Here is a 21,455-nt window from a genome sequence, read left to right as displayed (position 1 = left end):
AGAGGGGGACTCAACAAGGAGGAGGGAGGCTAGAGAGTAATGGGAAGAAAGTAAGCCATGGCACACTTTTGTGCAGGCCGGGCCCAACTAGCCTACAGTCACCCAACCCTGTCAGGAAGGTGCTTCACTTGCATACATAGTGGCTATGTCACCCTGAGGTGACAGCCTCTAGATGCTCCCACTAGAGACAGGAAACAGACCACCGGTATCAGAGGTTCCGGCTGTCTGCAATCTCTTTTTGCTATGGCCTCTTTTCCTTCTTCCTCCCACCCATCCCCACTTGGGACTTGTCATTCCCTATACAGATTTGTCCTATTTTTTTAACTTCATCAGTTATCTGCAATGCCCTTTGTGGAAAACTCCTACTCATCCTACAAGATCTAGCCCCAATGCCTCCTCCTTCTGCAACTGCCTCAGCAAAATGATTCCGTTCCTCTCCTGGGCCTTCACCACAACGAACGATCACCACTGCAAGGATCACTGCAAAGATCACCTGTTTGCTAATAATTTGTTTACAGGTATTTCTCCCTAGAAGGGGAGAGGCTGCTCCAACACACACACACACACACACACACACACACACACACACACACACACACACACACACACACACACACACACACACACACACTCTGTTCTCACTCCAACCTATGTTCCACCTCCTGCACATGTTGGCAGCCCATGAATGAAGGAGGCAAATGTATTCATTGTTTACTTGGTTCTGGAATCTCTCTTTCACCTCTGTTTCTACCAGGATTCTGATGTATGTAGCAAATTAAAGGCTCAGCGTTTAGTGAAGTTGCAATGTGGCATGAAGGGGCAAGAAACTGGTCGAACTGTTTCCAAGATGGGAAAAATCTCAGAGCATTAACTCACCAGGCAGCTATTGCTGAAGGAATGGTTGGGAAATCTGCGTTCCCCCATCATCAGTGTTTTACCCAATGGGTGATACAAGGTCAAAGGCTGCAGAGCTGCCTCTAACCTAAGCCTCTCATTATTTGTGTATTTCGTACCAACTTCACCCGCTTTCTCCCCAGATAACACAAGATCTCTTTTCTTCTCTTCCTTTGCAAGGTTAACCCTGGCCCCATATCTGGACTCTCTACATGATTACAACCTCAACCACATGAAAACCTTGAAATTGGGCAGTATCTGTCCCACCCTCCCCCACAAGCCAATGGCTCTGTGAACTGCTTTTCCTGTGCGGGAAACAAATGGCCAGAACCTCAAAGTCCACTTCAGCCAGCAGACTCCAGGATTCCCAATTCATTTTGTATCACAACACATACCACACATGCACACGCACAAAAACACACACACGCACACACATTAACACACCAAACACACACTCCATCCCCGTGGCTGACATCACACCTACATGGGGCAAATATCTGCCCCAAACTTCTGGCCATACAAGAAGGCTTGAGAGACAATGTGAGAAGCCCTATTCCTTCCTAGGCCCCTGAGAGCCTAGCACCCCTCCATGCCGCCCCCACCACCACCACACACACATTGTTCTGACTGTGTGCTCACCCTCAAGCCATCTGATGCTCTGGAAAGGAGAGCAATGACCACATGCAACCTTGCTTCCTCCCATTCCTTCCTGAGGATCTGCCCTGCTGTTAGAAATGCATGACTTTTCAGTCAGAAATGGGTGGACACACAAGGGATATCGGAGAGTTTGTCAAGGCAATGTACTTTTGCACAAAAGGGTAGAATGCTATTACTCTACCCAAAGCTCAACAGGCACACCCTGCAAGGCTGTTTCCTAGACTTTTATCCCAACCCAAGCTCCTTGTCGAAGAGTTAGGCTCACCATCTAAGTACCATTGATTACCTAGGTTAGAAAGGGCACCATTCTTTAATTCCTGTCAAAGGCTTACTTTTCTTTTCCACTGAGCAATTATAGTTTATTATATTAACCTCCTCAACTCAAGTTTTATATCCTTAACATGGTAATTAAACAGTTCAGATAATGGTTAGAATTGACATAAATAAAGCAAATGATATCCATACACACTATCAAATGCACTTTAGATGGATAGAAATGAACACTTTTTCTCACATTCTCATGGCCACCACCTGGCTCAAAGTCCTCATGGCATGCACTGCCCAGGCCCTTGAGGGAATCTCCCCTAATGCTCTTAAACCTTCCTATGCAGTGCTGCTTGAGAAAGTCCCTAAGCAATGCACTGATGTGCATTTTAAGACCAGACTAAAGCAATCGGGTGGTAGGAAGATGTGTGTGTGTCAATGTGGCTCACATATACACTCATACTCAAAAAGAGAGGAAAAAGCAAAGTTGAAATGCTGGGTATCCAAAATGCTCAATATGATTTATTGATTTGTATGTTATTACTTATTATATGACATATATGAAAATCTGTTAAGCCTCATCCTTAAGATTAATGTATTTTGCTATGTTAAACCGCCATAAGAAACTTTAAAAAAAATTAATTGGCAAACATCTTTTTTTTTTTTTTAATTTTTATTTTTGGGTCTGGTCATGGGGCCTGAACTCTGGGCCTGGGCGCTGTCCCTCAGCAATTCAGCTCAAGGCTAGCGCTCCACCACTTGAGCCACAGCGCTACTTCCGGCTTTTTTCTTTTTGCTTATGTGGTGCTGAGGAATCGAACCCAGGGCCTCAGGCATGCAAGACAAGCACTCTACCACTGAGCCACCTTCCCAGCCGGCAAACATCTTTTGAGGGTCTATAGCATAGTAGAAATTCAAGCACACAGTACACACCCTCTTCTATCCACTCCTCCCTCAAGCTTGTGTCCAGGTTTCTCTCCTATTCTTTTGGAGCACGGTAGATTGTTTTGCATCCTTTTACCACTTCAAGCTCCTCTGAGACTCCCTGTGCACCTCACCCCTACCACTACCTGTCCCCGCTCCTGATCCCACTTGCCGAAATCCTACTGCAAGGCTCAAAACTCAGATTCGCTGCCTGGGGCAGCTCTCCTCGCAACCCTGCATTCCTTGTGGCTTCTCCCGAAATCTCCTTTTTGGGATTTTGGAATCTCTTACCTGACCTTTTCTAGTAGACACAAGAGCCTGCGGGCAAGAGACTCATCATGATTCACCCCCCGCTGCACATAAATACCTATTCAGTTGAAAGAATTGAGAAAGGCAAGGGACAATACCTTACCCAGCTTTCTAGACCTTCCCAGCCTGGTATCTCTATGTTTAATGATTGATAAATTCAAAATGTGAGCAAGAGCTTGGTTACCAGCTCTGCTCCCAGCCCCTTACCCTGGTTAAGGTTAGGGATCTGGGCTACAGTGGTTTCTTAAGGCATTCAGTGCTCCAAAAGACTTCATTGGAAAAAGAAAAACAAGAGGATCAAGGGACGAGGGAAAGTGACCGGGAACAACAGATCCAGCAAACCCATCAACAAATGGGATGTTTGGGGATGTGATTTGTTTATGTACACCTAATACTCTTCATTGAAGCAACCTCTGCATGCAACCACAGGATGCTTCTGACTTAGGTGAGAGATTCATAGAATACTAGTTTCATAGAATACTATAAAGTTTGCTGGGAGTGGTGGTATAGGCCTGTAATCCCAGCACTCAGAGGATGAAGAAGGCTGATTGAATGTTTCAGGCCAGCCTAGGCTACCTAGAAAGATTCTGAAGTATTTTGTTATATACACAGTCTCCAAACATGCTGAACAAAGAAGTCAACTGTAGAATAATGCCTGTTATTCAAAATACTTATGCAAATACACATACAATGAAAATAATACCCTAAATTGGCTATAAATGTATAATATAAAATTATGTTTTAAAATGGTAAAGCAAAGTCTCTACAGAAGATGGGAAGAAATACGGATGGGTCTAGCAAAGGAATTGTTACCTTTTCTATAATTTACTCTTTAGAAAATAGAATACAGTCATGTATTGCTTGTGCAATAAAGTTTCAACTAAGCCACTTACATAATCAGGAAGGTATTGTCTAATACATGAGAAGCTAAGTAATAAGTTCATTGATAACTGCACAACAAAACAAGCAATACCACAAGGTAGAGTACATTTATTGCCCAACCATCCATCTGTGTCATAATGGTTATGACCTCAGAAGAAAAGTATGTTTGTGCTAAGAGCCACAGGGGTGCTATGTAAAAATTTGCATTATGTATGTGTGTAGGGTGGGTAGAGTCTTTTTATTCCTCATACTTCCCATGCCCTGGGAAACTGAAGATGGTATTGTACAAACTAAGATCTAGAAGAAATCAGGCTAGGAAAATGAGAGAATCTTTGAAATAGCCCTTGAGCCAAGTGAACAGCTGATCAGAGACTCCCAGGAAAATTAGTATTATGCATTCACACACACACACACACACACACACACACACACACACACACACACACACACACACACAACTGTGGATTACTCTGCAGAGGGAGCTGAGATGTTTTCCTTCTGGAGCCCCAGAAGGAAACTATTGCTTAGTGAACGTGTGTTAGGAAATCTGAATGAATGGATGAATAGTGCAGAAAAGTCAAAGAGAATCAAAGGCTTTTCAAGCGTCTTATTGTTGGATGGCTATTGCTTTAGCTTTGGTTCACATTCTCCCTGTCCTCATTCTCTCTTGCTTGCAACCCCAAAGCTTGATTTTCTCCTGTCTCTTGTCCCTCCCTACTTCCCCACTGTTACTCCATGGCTATCAAATCTCAAAGGACCCAGGACCAGGTGACAATATTTTTAAAAATCACTTGGAGGACAGAGTCCAGAAGATGAGCACAGACGTTGACTTGAGGAACGATAGATATTAAAAATTCTTGTGTGTGTGTGTGAATGTGTGCATGCATGCGTGTTTGTGTGTGTGTGTGCACGTGTGTGCATGTGTGTGCACAAGCCCACATGTACATGTCAGTGTTAGGGCTTGAACTCAGGGATTCATGCTCTCACTTGACTTTTTCTATCAAGGCTGGTGCTCTACCACTTGAGCCACATCCACTTCCAACTTTTCTATGGGTTAATTGGAGATAAGAGTCTTGTGGACTTTCTGCTCAGACTGGCTTTGAACTGCAATCCTGTGATCTCAGACTCCTGAGTAACTAGGATTACAGGCATGGACTAGCAGCATCCAGCTGGCATTGGACTTTCTAACATAAGGTGGGTTTATGGGAAGAAGGGATCAGGCAAATGACATGTCTGGGGTCACACTCAGATGCTGGAAAGGTTCTGTTTGTTTTTGTGCTGGTGCTGGGGCTTGAACTTAGTGTCTGGGTGTTGTCCTTTAGCTTTTCCATTCAAGACTGATGCCAGTCTGCTGGTACCAGTCAGACTGATGCTACTACTTGAACCATGCTCAACTTCCAAGACATTTGGATGTTGAATTTGTTCCTGTGGTGTGTTTCAGACATAAAGCTCAGAATCCCAGGATATCATAAACTCTAGAAATCTCCCAACAATGGTGCCCCTTCTGCCAAGAGATGTTTAGAGCTGCCAGAGCTCTGGAGGGAGGAGATGCGTAGAAATAAAGATCATTCTGCTAAAAACATTTAAAAGAAAGCTGGGCTCTGGTGCTCACACCTTTAATCCTAGCTCTCAGGAGGCTAAGATCTGAGGATTGCAGTTCAAAGCCAGCCCAGGCAGGAAAGTCCATGAGACTCTTATCTCCAATAAACCATTCCGAAAATCAGAAGTGGTGCTGTGGCTCAAGTGGTAGAGCACTAGCCTTGAGCTGAAGAGCTGGGGGACAATGCCCAGGCCCAGAGTTCAAGCCCCACGACCGACATAAACAAATTAAAAAAATAAAAAACACTTAAAAGAACACTGAATTCATGGACTCTCTCCTCTCTGTCTCTCTCTGTCTCTCTGTCTGTATCTCTGTCTGTCTTTCACTCTCCCTCACCCTCTTCCTCTCTCTCTCTGTTGTGAAATGAGATTATATATTAAAACATTTCTAGGCAGAAGAGACTCTCAATAAGTGTGTGTATTATGATTAGACTGACTCAGGGAAAAACTCAACCAAAACAAAATTAATTTGGAATCACCATAAGGTGCCTTCCCCAGTTCCTTCTCAGAACTGGGATTACTCTCAGAAGGTCAGAATTAAAAGTCTCAAAATTTAGGCTAAACCAAGCACGTCTCATTCCTGTGATCCTAGCATTTGAGAGGCAGAGTCAGGATAGCCTCAGTTTTAAGGCCATACTGCGCTACATAGCAATACTTCGTTTCAGAAAAACAAAAAATAAACAAAACAAAACAAAAAATAACATCAGGGTAAGGGAAGCAGCGAGGTATGGATGATTGCTTTGGTTCTTGTTAATAATCATTACCTCCTTATGGAGTATTTCTCAGGAGCTTTGCTCAACCTTACAGGCATTATCTCATTAATTCTTACAGCCTATCATCCCTGTGAAGGCCAGAGGGTTTGAGTGACTCACCTGACATCATACCAGACAGCCAGCAGAAAATCAGGACTTTGAATAAAATCAGCCCAACCCCACAGCCCTGTGCTCAAACTCAAGGCATAGTATCTGTGGATGGGCCTGCAGTGAAAAGGTATGATTAAAGCTACCCGCATCTTTGTAGGTAGCTGCAGCAAAGTGTCTTAAGGAAAAGAGAAAAGCACTCCAATATCTGACAAGGTCCAGAAACCTTCCCTGGACCCATAAGCAAATGGATCAAATCTGAAAGGTTCATTTCCTGCTATACACCACATTCTAGAAAGGTGGGAAGGTATCCCTTGAATCCGTGAACAAGAAGAGGCAGTGAAGTCAGAAGAAAAGATGAGAAGGGTAGGAGCTTTCTCAAAGAAGTCTGTGTTTTGAGTTCTGGGTGACAGGATGAGGGTCAGTTGGTAAGTGGGAGGAAGACAAATGTCAAAGCAGTACTGCCAACAGTTCTCCTTAGATCTATCTGAGAATGGCATTGATCTCACTGGAGATGGTGAGCTCTCTGTCAAAGGAAGCAATCAAGCAATGACTGAGAATCTGACTCCTCTGCTGGCTAGAAGATGGAATGATTCATGAGCTTTCTGGCACCAAGATCCCACAAATTCATCATGATGTTTCCTTGTTTTAAAATTTCTCCCCCAGGACTTGAGAAGGAAGCCAATGGACATTTCCTCCAGTCACCAGAGGGACACCACTTTAAATTTCCTCTATGCTGTGTGTCTGGTAAAGGGACTTCCTGTGTGACAGAGGCCTATATGTCTGTCAGCCCAGGCCACATTTTTCACACTAATAGTACAAGTCAGAATAAATACTGTCTCCATTCAGGAGACATCCTTTGACAGAAGAGAATTGGCCTGCTTGATTAGGAATACATGTCAGGCGCCAGTAATAGGGAAATCCTTTTTAGCCCATCCCTCGAACCTGAACAGTCATAATGAGACTGACTTAATGAACCTCCTGTTCCACAACAGTATTAATTACAGCCCTGTCACAGAAGGCAGCCAACTCAAGATAAAATAGGTAAAATGCGCAGAAACTGGATCATGTTCCAAATCTTCCCTCCCGATACAAATAAGCTTACAGTCCCACATATGTCTCTAGCAAGAGAATGAGTTTTAATACTTGCTCTAAGCAATGCTTCTGCACTTTGGGTTTATCTCTTAGAATGCATCTGAATGAATCTGTCTGGTGAACCTGACTAGTCTCAGCTTGCTACTATCCTGAAGAAAGAAGAAAGAATAGCAAATGAGCCTGTAATGGAGCAAGTAGGTATACCGTAACCCCTTTTTGAGGTTGAGTTTCACAAAACTATTCCTTAAAGAAATAGCATTTCTTCTGGTAAAATATAATGTAAGAATCATCATTGGTTCATTTCAATAAATCTGCACTAAGGGCCCGTGTAATGCCAATATTTATTAATCACTTACTATTTGCAAGGCACTTTGTTAATGTTTTGGGGCTTTGTTGCTGTTGGTGGTAGTAGTGGTCATGGGGCTTGAACCCAGGGCCTAGATGCTATCCCTGAGCTCTGTTCCTCAAGGCTAGTGCTCTACAACTTTGGGCCACAGCACCACTCTTGTTATTTGGAGGTTAATTGAAGATAGAGTCTCACAAACTTTCCTGCCTGGTCTGGCTTTGAACCACGATCCTCAGATCTCATTGTCTAGGACTACAGACATTAGCCACCAATGTTCAGCTTTATTAATGGTTTTAAGTGTTTAAATTCATCTGGTTATCACAAGACTCCTCATGGTTAAAACAATGAATCCCTTTACAGAGATCCTGGATGTGATCATTGATTTGTCCACACTGCTAATCAGAAAGAACCAAGATTCAAACCCAGGCTGACTGATTTCAGAGTCATGATGCTTACCCACCAGGGTATACTGTGCCCTGAGTGTCTTCCAGCAGCTCAGTCATTCAGCAAGTCTTGATTGAGAGCTTCCTAATATGCCAGGCACTGTGTTAAGAGTGAGGATAGACCATAGATGCAGTTTCTGTCCAGAGTAGTCAGGCAGTTCTTACAGACCAAGAAAATGCTGATGTTATAGTTTGCATAACATGTCCCTCAAAAGACTCAGCCAGTGGATCCAATCATGGACTGGTAGTGGGCTTGGGATAGCTCTGACCTAAGCTCTGGGTTATTGATTCATAATTTGATGGGCTTATTGGGTGTTCAGAAAACTTTCAGAAGTGGCATGTACATCTTATCTCTAACACACACACACACACACACACACACACACACACACACACACACACACACACACACACACACAATTTCCCTTTTACCTGGATACCATAAAGCAAGTACCCTCCTTTAGCCCATGCTCTGCCTTGGGCCCAAAGTAATGGACTCAGCCGATCTTGGACTAAACCTCTGGATCAAAATAAATGTTTCCTCCTTTAATTTGGATTTCTCAGGTATTTTGTCACAGCAACCAACAGTCTGACTAACACAGGTCAGCAAGGACTTCTGAACTTTGAGCTTTAGCCAGAGATCCCTAAGGTGAGGGGGAGTCCAGCGGCCAGTGGGGAGGGAGGAGAGCTGGCAGTGCTAGTGTGAGCATCACCAGACGTCAGTTCAGGTTGGCAGAACACAAGCAATGCAAAGGGGGAGAAATTACACAGTGAGGGAGAGGTAGTGTAGGTAGGAAGGACTGAGAAGAAGGCAAAACTTGATCAGCATCCTTAAAAACAGCGTATGAAGATATAGGCATGTTTCTAGCATATACACTTTAAGTCTGTTGACATTTCCTTCTATTTACATAATGCACTTGGCTTGGACCTAAGGAATTTTGCTATGTAGACAAAGAACTAATTCTGAGGGGTCAACCACCTGCCAGGTATGACTACTGTGAAGAGAAAAATTCAGAATCTAATGAGAGGGGGAAAGTTCAAGCACTTCTAGATGATTTTTGCTGGGTGTCATAGCAATCCTAATGTCATTACTTATCCTAGCCTTCAAGAAAATGCATAAATTCTGCTGTTTATACAAAATATCCATTTTTTTCAAAGTTGGTTCAAAATGAAGAAGAAGGAAGAGGAGGAGGAAGAGGAAGAGGAAGGGGATCATATCAGGGCCTTGTATGTACCAAGCAATCTCTCCCACTGACAGAACCTCAGGTCTGGTTTAAGATTTTCAAAACAATGAGAATGGATCATGTGACCTATTAAGACTCTGGTAGCTTTACTATTTAATGGTTCTGAACTATGTAAAAAAAGTCAAAGAGACCTAGGTACTCAAGAAGCTGAGATAAAAGGATCTCAGTTCAAAGCTAGCCAGAGCAATTAATCAACAAAAACCCAGAAGTGGAGATGTGGCTCAAGTGGTAGACTGCCAGCCTTGAGTGAAAAAGCCAAGCAAGAGCATGAGTGACTGGGCTAGGAAGGTGGCTCAGTGGTAGAGCACTTGCCTTGCATGCATGAGGCCCTGGGTTCGATTCCTCAGCACCACATAAGCAGAAAAAGCCAGATGTTGTGTTGTGGCCCAAGTGGTAGAGCTCTAGCCTTGAGCTGAAGAGCTGAGAGACAATGCCCAGGCCCAGATTTCAGGCCCCACAACTGGACACCCCCCCCCAAAAAAAGAGCATGAGTGACTGAGTTCAAGCCTCATTACTATATCACACACACACACACACACACACACACACATAAATTTGAATGTGTGTTCTGACTTATCACCACAAGGAGCATCAGAAACATGGCCACAAGGGCCATTCATCTCTGTCAAATTCTTTGCAAAATTTCATAACTCCTGCCTCGTTATGAATAAACAATCTAGAAACCCAGATTGGAGAATATCCTACAGAATTTCTATCACTCCTCAAGACAGCAAAAATCATTAAAAACAAAGAAAAACTGAGATACTGTCACAGACCAAAGGAGACTGAGGAAATGACAGCTAAATGCCGTATGGTTCTCTGGACTGGATCCCAAAACAAAAAAAAGAGGACATTAGTGGAAAGATTTGTAAGATCCAAGCAAATCTGGAGTTTAATTAATAGTAATGTATCAATGTTAATTTCTTGGCTTTGCCTAATGTACCATAGTAATATAAAATGGGGAAACACACATGAGGAGTATCCAAGAACTCTGTGTCTCAGCTTCAAAACTTTTCACAAATCTAAAATTATCTCAAACAAAAGCATTTAAAAATAATCAAGTCAGTAAAATATACTTTGTCTCTTACAAATTAAAGAGAGAACAAATCTAGGGGCAAAATATAATACTTAGGCCATCAATTTTAGTCTTTGAGTTAAAAACACACATGCCATTCTTGTATTTCATAAAATACTGTAACCCTAAGAATTATTTTTTTTCAAGATCCCTGACTTTAAACCTCATGAGCTTTTACAGGGAAGGCTGGGGTTCCAAAAGTTTTAGTCACTTACCCAAGATGTCACAAGTAGGCAAAAGCATTCTTCAAAGCTGAGCACCAGTGGCTCACGCCTGTAATCCTAGCCACTCAGGAGGCTGAAATCTGAGGATTGTAGTTAAACAGCAGCCTGGACAGGAAAGTCTGTGACACTTATCTCCAATTAAGCACCAACAAAGTCAGTGGTAGAGTGCTAGTCTTGAGCAAAAAAAGTTCAGGGATAGTGCCCAGGCCCTGAGTTCAAGCCCCAGAACTAGCACACACCAAAAAGCATTCTTCATGTGTATAATTCCCTGTCTTTTAAGTTATCACTGCATCTCAATTCCTGCTAGCTTCTGTTTCCTTCCAGTATGACTCTATGCTCCTTCTCCCAATAATAAGCAATCTGAGGCCATGATCCATGTACAATTAGTATTTGTAAATCATAGATCCCTCATACAGGGGGTATTTAAATGGTATTAGTTTTAATATTGAATATTTCCCTTACCATGTAGAACATGGCTATTGTGATAATTAAATTAATCATAAATTATTAAGTGTAGGAATTGCTTTACGTCTCTGGACCTCTGAAGTTTCCTCACCTGTAAAATGAGAAGACTGAACTCCATCTTTCCTACAAGAGCATGGCCCATAGACTCGGAGGTCAAGACCTCCTCTGGAAGCCTCAGGCCCAGCTCATACTTGATGAATTGGAATTTACACTGTTAACATTCCCTGGAATGATCTGCATGTCATTAAGGTTTGAGAAGAATGGGACTAGGGCTCAAATTGATTCATGCACCAAAATCCTCTTTAAAATGCACCACTATAGCCCTCTGCACACTTTATCTGAGAAGGACTCTGCAACTCAGCATTTTGAATAAGCCTCTTGGGAATTTGTTCTTCTTCTTCTTCTCCTCCTCCTCCTCTTCCTCCTCCTCTCCCTCCTCCTTTTCCTCCTCCTCCTCCTCCTTCTTCTTTTTTTAGCAACTCTGAACTACTTGTACCCCCTCAATTCCTCCTCACCCCATTGAACACTGTTTTTACCTGATCTTATAGTCTGCTCTCTGGCCCTAGAGCCCTGGGCTCTTCAGATCAGAAATGACAGCCAGGTACTCTGGTAAATTCACCCTCAGAGAAGGGGGAGCCACCATGTGTAACATTTGCCAATGACTGTGATGAAAATACTCCCACCACAGTCCACACCAGGCGCCCAATATGATTTCACCAAGCATAGAATTAAGCTCTTCAATGGGAGCAGGTTTGGGATATTCTTACTTTGTCAACTTTGTTTACCCTCAGTGATCTAAATCTCAATGAGCCAACTCTACCTTTGGCTCATACTGCCTGCCAATCATGTGCTCAGCACAACTACTGAAGAGTGTGAAAGAGAGCAAACAGCTAGAACTATGAAAGATTAGGACATCAGATAGAGGGATTTAGCAGATGTTAAGAAAGGCCTAGTTACAAATTCAAATCTGACTCTTGAAGCCGTGCATTCTTGGTCAGATTTATGTGTATGTAATATATGCATGCCTGCACTATACATGTATGTGTATACAATATAAATGGTATTTGGCAAATACACAAAATAAATATATACACATATATGTATATGTGGGGAGAAAGAGAGAGAGAGAGCCTTTCAAGGAACTTTTAGTCTAGGCCCCAAAGTAGGTAATATTAATGTACAATAATTTAAAAGTTGGGTGATAGCTAGGCACAGTGGCTCATGCCTGGTAATTTTAGCTACTGGGGAGACAGAAACTGAGAGGATCATGGTCTAAGACCAACCTCAGCCAAAAGAAACCCTAGCCAGAAAAAAAAAAACTAAAGCAAAAAAGGGCTGAGAGAATGGTTCAAGTGGTAGAGTATCTGCCCACCAAAGTATGAAGGCCAGAGTACTTTAAAAAAAAAAAAAAGTTTGGTGATAGAGCCAGGAATAATGGTACAAATCTGTAATACCAGAACTTGAAAAGATGAGTCTAGTCTAGGCTAAATAGCAAGACTGTCTCGAAACATCAAAATAAAAAAGGAAATAATTAGGCTAGGTAATTAGGCAGGAGCTCATATCTGTAAGCCTACCTATTTGGAAGGCCAGCACAAGCAAAAAGTTCGTGAGACCCCACATTGACCAATAAAAGCTGGAAGTGATGATGTGCTCCTGTCATTTCAATTATGTAGGAAGTGTAAATAGGAAGATCACAAATCCAGGCCAGCAAGGGTATAAACACAAGACCCTAGCTGAAAGATACTAAAGCAAAAAGAGCTGGGATATGGCTCAAATGGAATACTGCTAGAAAAATAAAATTTAAAAATGAAAATTAGATGACAAGGTATATGGGTGTTTATTATATCCATATATTCACTTTTTTTTAAACCGATCCTGGGGTTTTAACTCTGGACCTGGGCACTGTTCCTCAGCATTTCAGCTCAAGGCCGGTGCCCTACCACTTGAGCCATAGCGCCACTTCTAGTTTTCTGGTGGTTTATTAGAGATAAGATCTCAGGGACTTTCCTGCCCAGGCTGGCTTTGAACCGTGATCCTCAGATCTCAGCCTCCTGAGTAGCTAGGATTACAGGCATAAGCCATGGGCGCCTGGCCCATATATTCACTTTTAATTACACTTATGTGGCATGAAAACTTTTGAATATATTACAGATTTCATAATACAAATAGAGAATACAAACCTAAATGAAGTAAGTGACTGAAGTGGGTTATCTCCTCTGTTGATACACATTACCATTTTGAAAAATGAGGTTCTGACCTACTGGGAACTTGACTAAGAGCTTTATTCTGTCAGCTGAATGATTGACAAAGAAAGAGACAGCTAATTCTCTGAGGGTGGCAATCTTGAAGAAAGTTCTTCAAGTTTCAAGGTGAAGGGATGCCACTCAGCAGAGGAGGAAGTTAGTTCATTCTTCCCAAGGACCTGAGTCAGAAATTCTAGCACCTCTACCACCACCATCACCAGGGACATGACTGAACTACTCCTGTACATTCTTCAGGCAGACTCAGAAATGGGACCGAGAGAAATTTAGTGTGACTCAGAACTAAGACATAGACCAATTTTTCCCCTCCCAACTAAAAGTTGTTCTAACTGAAGGTCTTTCTAACGATAGGCCTAAGTTTTTCTTATTACTGTCTAGGATCTGCTCAACGTGGTGACTTCCCTTCCTTTTCTGCACAATGGCTGATTTTAAGTGTTGAGAGCATTCATGGGACTTTGGTAGAGAGCAGGCAGTATATTCCTGATAGTCAAGGTCGTAGGCTGCTCTGGAGTGTTACAGCTTTGGAACTTAGCGGTGACTGCAGTAAGCTGTAGTGATCTGGCCTTTCGTGAGGAAGCAACTCACGTAGTCAAATCCTAATATCCCCTTGATTTCTCTGTTCCTGCTTTGTTCCTTTTAATATATTATTATATAGGAAACAAAAAGGGTAGATGGTTATTATATGTAGCCAAGTGAATGCTAAAATATACTTAATGTTTCAGTATAGCTTGCTGTGTGCTAGATACCACTCTAAGTGATTCAACTGAAGAAGATAGTATTGTTAGTATTGTTAGTTTTATCCCTAAGTCAGAGGTGGGTAAACTGAGGCTGGAGCACTCTGGTGATTTGTGCAAGGCCATACAACTTCTTAGTGCCAAAGCCAGAGTCATGGCTCCAACATCTATGTTATGTCCATTGTACTGCTCTGTATATTAGATTGTGCGTTATCTGTACGTGTCTGGTAGAGTTCCGTTCCTTTGAGGAGACAAAGCTAGATTTTATAAAGCTTGGGAACCACTTAAACCCAGAAGTTTAAATCTCTCCATTCAGAATAATCTTTTTGTCCTAGATTCTAGAATTAACTCTGATTTAGCCCCAAAAATGTATCCAAATGGTTGACTTAAAAATTACCTTATATGTCACTTCTTAAGTGGAAAGGTTTTAAAACACAGGACACATCAATGTGGTGGTGAAAAGCACATGTCACAGAGGCAGCTAGCCAGAGTTCCCATAGCCCAGCCTCTAATGCAGCAAACTGGGCACCTCTGGGAAGGTGCATGCCTTCTCTGGACTTCTCTGGACTTCAGAAAACTCACTTATGAGAAAAAGAAGAGGAAGACATGAAGGTAGATAGAAAATGGATGACTTTAGAGGTCCTTCACCCCTCTAACAGAGGCTGTGAGTCTCAGTTCTTTCTAAGTGATGAAGAGATAAGGTAAATGACAAGCAAGTTTCGACTGTGCTCTGAAGGCAGACACCAGACATGTAAATTCAGATCCCAGGAATGTGAGAGAAAGCTCTGGCATGGCCTTCCTATTTCAATGAGTACTAATCAATGAAGAAGCAGCCAGGTAATTAAAAGCCACCTTTTCGTTTTCTCACCTGGCTCATCACAAACTCATCCTTCTAACCGTGTATCTTCACAAAATTCATCCTAAACCCAGAAGCCATGGAAAAGCAGGGTCCTTTCTTTCTGCAGTCCTTTACATGCTTTAATTTTCACATTGGATGACAGAAACAAATCCTTTAAAATATTCAACACCAAATGTTTGAGATTTCCAGAGTTGATGAATCATAACATATCATCAACCTGTCTAAAACATGACAAATAAATCATAAGCTCTTTCACTATACCACTATGTCTGATGAAGAGCAGACACTCAATAAATATTAGTTGATTATTAAGAAACATATCCATGCAAAGTCTGTTACCCATGAAGAATCAGGCTCACATTTGTGCAGTCTCTTCTCCTGAGATAATTGTATATTTTGTTCATCATAAGACAAGGCAGTAGCCGGTTGCCAGTGGTTCACGCCTATAAACCTAGCTACTCAGGTGGCTGAGAACTGAGGATCGAGGTTCAAAGCCAGCCCAGGCAGGAAAGTCCTATAAGACTCTGATCTCCAATTAGCCACCAGAAAACCAGAAGTGGCGCTGTGACTCAGATGGTAGAGCACTAGCCTTGCGCTGAAGAGCTGAGGGACAGAACCCAGGCCCAGAGTTCAAGCCCCATGACCGACAAAAAACAGAACATCCAGGGCCCAAACTGCCCTTTCATAAACTTCACCCAACAACGGGATCCAACATACAGGTACTGACACCTAAAGTCCCTAATGTTTGAGAAACCCTGAGCCTAGGAGTAGATGAAGGTCAGGTGGATTATTCCCCAACCCTCTTACCCATTTGGTTTCAAAATTTCAAGAGGTCAGAGCCAAAGAGATTGAGAAGTAAACCAAGTGCCTGGGGGAGGGGAGGAGGGTGGAATTGTCAGTGAACTCAGCGGTTCACAGTACAGTGGTCAGAGTGAGCTTTACTCAAGAACCCAGTGTTCTTACTTTGAGGGACACTGGATGTAATAACATTGTCACTTAGCCTGGGAGAACCTGTCTCATGCAAGCCAGGAGACTTGAATAAACTATCTTACTCTGTGTCTTTATCATCCCAACACTGGGGCAGAGAGGCCCAAGAATCTCAATAAGGCCTTTCTTTGAATAGTAGTGGGAGTCGATATCAGATTTGAACCATTTGTTAATTGGAGAATGAGGTCCGATAGGATCCATGCTTAATTACAGAGGAAGATTCTTTTATTAGTTCAAAGATATCTTCTGCTTTAGTCACCAAGGTCATCACTGGAAGGTATGGAGCCACGCTGGAGTTCTGTTGGGACTGAGGGAAGGGGATGTTCGTCCTTTGGAAGTTTCAACATCTCTTAGGAAGACACAGCTTCTCTCTCAAAAAAAAAGCTTGGAGGGCTAGTCCCTAAATTTCAGTTCTGCTGAGTAGAGAACACATATGCCCACTGGCTGAGTCTTTGTCCTCAGCTGACGATTCCTCCTCTTAGGAATAACCACAGTAACTGTCATAATTCCAATTACTTCTCAAACACTTTGCCAAACTCTATCCCATTTGGATCACCAAAATTCTTAGTAGGTTTAGTTTAAGTTGGCACGTGTTTTTTCCTTTGCATACAATCTAAGACCTCCTCTAAGCTACTTGCATATACAAACAAAGAGTGAGGAGCAGGGCTGTCCACTATACTTTTCCATAGGGAAAGAATGTTCTAAACCTGCACTGCCCATGGAGTGACCATCAGTCCCTCTGGTTATGCGCCACTTGTAATGTGGCTAGTGTGACTGATGTCCTGAATATCAAACTATGCATCATGTTAATGAATGTAAGTGAAAATCTCCATATGGGACTAGCAGAACTGTATTGGGTGGTGCCATTTATGGGAAATGTTCATAGCACTGGATAAAGGCTAAATTGTTAGTCATCATCATTTAACCCCTTTCCATTTCTAAATTAGTTCCTATTTACTCCTTGTAACCTAACATGGAGGTGTACCCCCCCATGCTAATATGGCCAACCACAATGTGCAACAGTAGCAACTTTTTTCTTCAGTAGTGTCTAGGGCCCTTAGCATCCCTGCTAGGAAGGCTCAGTTCTCTCAGGCTTGTGAATTCCCCATCTTGCACCCACACAGCTTCAGGCTTCTAAAGAGCAGCCCTTTGTCCCTCTGCCTTGTGTGTCAGAGAGGCAAAGGATTTTGCTACCCAGCAATTAATCAAGTGACCCACTTCTACCTTTGATCTGGGAGAAAATAGTCAAGAAAACATTGAAGAGGAGAAAGTGAGAGACAGTAACAGAGAAAAGGAGGGGGGAATGAAGACAGGGAAACTTTGCTAAGGGTGAGGAAGGTTGGGCAGAAAAGGAAAGAAATGGTGGTCGTGTTGACCATGTATATTTCAGAGAGAACCAGCTGCCCCTCTCCATTCTCTATTCTCAGAAAAAAACAAGGATGCTAGAAAGTGTGTGCTCCCAGGAAAACATGGTAACCAGCTGGTCTCTGGAAACTTCTTTATGCTAAACAGAAAACTGGAAGGTCAAAATTAACTACAGGGGCTGGGCATAGTGGCTCAGGCCTGTAATCCTAGCTACTCAAGAGGTTGAGATCTGAGGATCGAGGTCCAAAGCCAGCTCAGGCAGGAAAGTTTGTGAGACTCTCATCTCCAATTAACCACCAAAAAACCAGAAGTGGTGCTGTAGCTCAAGTGGTAGGGCGTTTACCTTGAGCTGAAGAGCTGAGGGATAGCACCCAGGTCCAGAGTTCAAGCCCCACAACCAAAAAAAAATTTGGAAGTGGCACTGTGGCTTAAGTGGTAGAATGCTTGCCCTGAGCTGAAGGGCGCAAGGACAGCGCCCAAGCCCAGAGTTCAAGCCCCATGACCAACAAAAAAAAAAAAAAGAAGAAGAAGAAGAAAAATTAACTATAGGGAGGGTAAACTAATGATCATGTGTAATTACATATAAAATTGGTAGTAAAATGCTCCTCCAGGTGTTAGGGTTACCTTTAAATGAAGCATTAGGCCATGGCTAGGTAGAGGGTAATCCTGAATGAAAGGATTGAAAAAGAAATGCTGTCACTTCATTCAATTCATGAGAAATGAAATTCTCAAAAAAAAAAAAAAAAAACAAGCAAAGGTTATGATGGCATTTGTTTTGTCTTCCTGGGGGGTGGGGTGGGAGAGCAATAATGTGTTCCTTTTTCTTACATCTTAAAAACATGTTAGGGACACACTGAGCTGATAGATATGCAAAATTATGAATATTCTACTCAATAATTAAGCATGTCTTCTTTTCTTGGCCACTTTAGTGACAGCATTTCCTGCACAATCCATTTGAATCCAATTCTTTGATATTTAAAAAGAAAATGGAGATTCCTTTAATTGATTCATAGAGAAAGTTTATTTATCTAAGGGAACTGAGCAAAGTTAAGTTGGGAGATAATTCCTGGAGCTTTTTCTATGAGGTTAAGAGTTGGCATTTATAAGGAAATGACTCAAAAGTGCAACAAATTGATACACAGTTTTTTTAGGGAACAAACTTAATGTTTTCATTCGATTTTCTAAACACAGACACCCAAACACACTTACCCTCTTCAGTTCTCAGCTCCACTGGATTTGGTGCAAGGCTAGACTCAGAAATGCTTGAAATAAGAAGTCCAGCCCTCTTGGGCTCTGTTAAACATATCCACTGTTCCTTGGTCAGACATGGGAATCTGGTGATATCTGTCATAGGTGAATAGGTTTGGTCTCAGCCTATCCAACTCAAACCCTCTAGGAAGCTCTTTGAAAACCACAGAATATTACTCCACGCTTGATTTTGCACTAAGGTCTTTCAATGGGTTGAAACAGACAGCACGTAAGAGCAGGTGTTCCCAGCGTCCTGCTTGGCTCCATGCCTGAGGAGGCTGCGGAGGGCATGCCATTCCCATTAGCAATGCACCTTCACCACGACTCTTCCTGGAAGAGGATCACCTAGTTTCAAACAGGAGAAGGGAGGCCAGAACCCTGACGATATGGTGGCCAGACCATCTCCCAGCAGGAAAACTTGCTTACAAACAGATGAAGGGACATTGAATATACTCCAGAAAACTTTGTCAAGTCCTGAAGTGTCTAGAAAGGGCAAATCTTGATTGGATCTGGATCAGACCAGCCTTGGTCCAAACATAGAAGAAAATACAAAGAATTTTATTTATCCCGGGTCACCCATCAGAATTTTAGGAGAAAAGATTTCCAGTATCAGAGGATCCAAAGGTTCACTCTCCACGCCCAGTGAACAAATGACAGGCACATTTCGTTTCTCTGCTGATGTGAACAAGCTCAGAAAATATCATCCCTTCAGAACAACTGTCCCATCAGCTCCGGACAGTTGCTAATTAAAAGTACTAATTAACAATGCAACGTTGGCAAATCACAAAGACACACTCTCCATTTGACCCGGATGTCACATAGAGCACTAAGAAAGAATACATCCTGTCAGAGGCCCACCCACGGCCTTCACCACATACTTGTGTGTGTGTGAGGGGAGGCATGGGGTTCCGTGCCCTCCACACTCATTCTCTTCACACTATAGAAGGGGGAAGAGAAGCATAACTTGCCAAAATAATTACTTCTTCCAGATACTTCTTTCCTTTTGGTCTTCATCGTTGCTCTAATACAAAATTGGGGGGTCAAGGAGATGAGACTGCTCAGTTATGTTTGGGAGAAAAGTAAAACAAAGGGAACCACATGATGATCCCAACTTAGGATGTACAAAAGTCTTTCTGGTTGATGAATATAATCTGCTCTAAAATATAATAAATTGATCAAGAATTGACTATGCAATGAGCACTAAGAATGCATTCTTTCTTTTTTTAATTTTTTTATCGTGAAAATACCGTACAGAGGGGTTACAATCACATGGGCAAGATAATAAGTACATTTCTTATCAAGCATTGTTGTTTCCTCCTTTATTTCCCCTTCCATCCCTTTCCGTTCCTTCCCCTCCCCTTCCCCCGCCCCCCGCCCCTGCCTGGCCAAAGTTGTAAAGTTCATTTTTCAACATAACGACTTGTACATCTCATTGTTGCAATGGGTCCACCTGTATCCTTACTTAAACGGTTTGTTTTTGCCCTTCCCCTCCACAAATTATACCAACATCAAATACAATGAAAGGGAGGGACATACAAAGCAACAAAGAAATCATCTTATAAATATGTTAGAAACAATCGCAAGAAAGAAAAAAATATTGAAAATACTTATCTTGGGGTTCATTTCAGGCAAATGCATGTTGCCCTGTGAGGTAGGCTGAGGAAAGTCAAGCTTTCTTTCCTAGATGAATAACAACTAAGGAGCTGAGTAACTAAGAAAGACAGCATTTGATCCTTGGCAACCTGACTCCCAGACTCACTTCCTAACCTCTCTACTATGATAGCCAGGAGAGAGGGGGCCTTATAACCCAGCTGACCTCTCCTAAGAGCAAGAGAAAGGCTTTCTCATGTAATTACCCATCATTGCATTTTAGGATGCCTCACTTCCTCTTCACTGGCTTCCTTCTGCTGTTGAAAACAGGGATCATCTCAGGAAGGAAAAAATGGGGACTAAGAAATCAACTGACAGCCACAGGTAGGCAGCAAAAGGTCAAAAGAGCCAAGTCAATCACATTTTTAAAAAATATTCTTATTAGTTAGGAAGAACAGTATATCTGTTAACAAGATAATTGTATTTGCCCATACCTCTCAGGATGGAGAAATATGGTGATGGCAGTTATGACTATCTTCTCCAAAGACTGCTGATTAATGGGTTAATGTCAATTGCAGATATTGTTACCTACTGTTTGTTTTTTTTAACAAACCAAACAAGATAATTTCCCACAAGCACACTCTCTATTATTCTCTGAGGAAATCAAATATTTTCTTCTGCTTCCTTTCTCTGCCTGTTCTGAGTCACAGGCCTGTCCTCCAAACCACACATTCTCCTGTCTTTGTTCCTCAAATCCTGTGATATGCCCTGCCTGGAATACTGTTCTCTTTCTCACATCATATCTCAGCTAAACGGTCACCTCAAAAGGAATCTTTCCTGATCACTACCCAACCTATACTGGTTGCCCCTCTATTTCTCTCCCATGCTGCCTACAACATGTCATCCCTCCCTCATTCTGCTTTCAGCACACACTGAGACAACCTCATGCGGTCATAACCTCCACGAGGGAAGAGATGTATGTATATACTTAGTCATTCTTTTACCCTTTGACATTTACTACTATGACTGACAAAAAAAATTGTAAAATGAATGATAGGATAAAACCAAGTAATCTTGAACTAATGACAAAATCTAAATTTAGAAAAAAATTATCAATAGTCTGTAAGACA

General features: G+C 42.2%; 1 protein-coding gene across 1 annotated transcript in view; it reads right to left on the bottom strand.

Annotated features, from left to right (window-relative positions):
• Egr2 (early growth response 2) overlaps positions 1–18,834 on the bottom strand; it is a 79,334-nt gene extending 60,500 nt beyond the window's left edge. Inside the window, exon 1 of the mRNA XM_070021017.1 lies at positions 18,697–18,834. The gene's annotated coding sequence lies outside the window, so the exon portion shown is untranslated. The remainder of the gene's footprint in view (positions 1–18,696) is intronic.
• Between the last annotated feature and the right edge of the window lie 2,621 nt (positions 18,835–21,455).

Source organism: Dipodomys merriami, unplaced genomic scaffold (genome assembly GCF_024711535.1).
Source record: "Dipodomys merriami isolate MVZ:Mamm:240054 unplaced genomic scaffold, mDipMer1.0.p SCAF_14, whole genome shotgun sequence".
Lineage (NCBI taxonomy): Eukaryota > Metazoa > Chordata > Mammalia > Rodentia > Heteromyidae > Dipodomys > Dipodomys merriami.
Note: the sequence above shows the minus strand (reverse complement) of the source record. Positions and strands in the feature narration are given on the sequence as shown.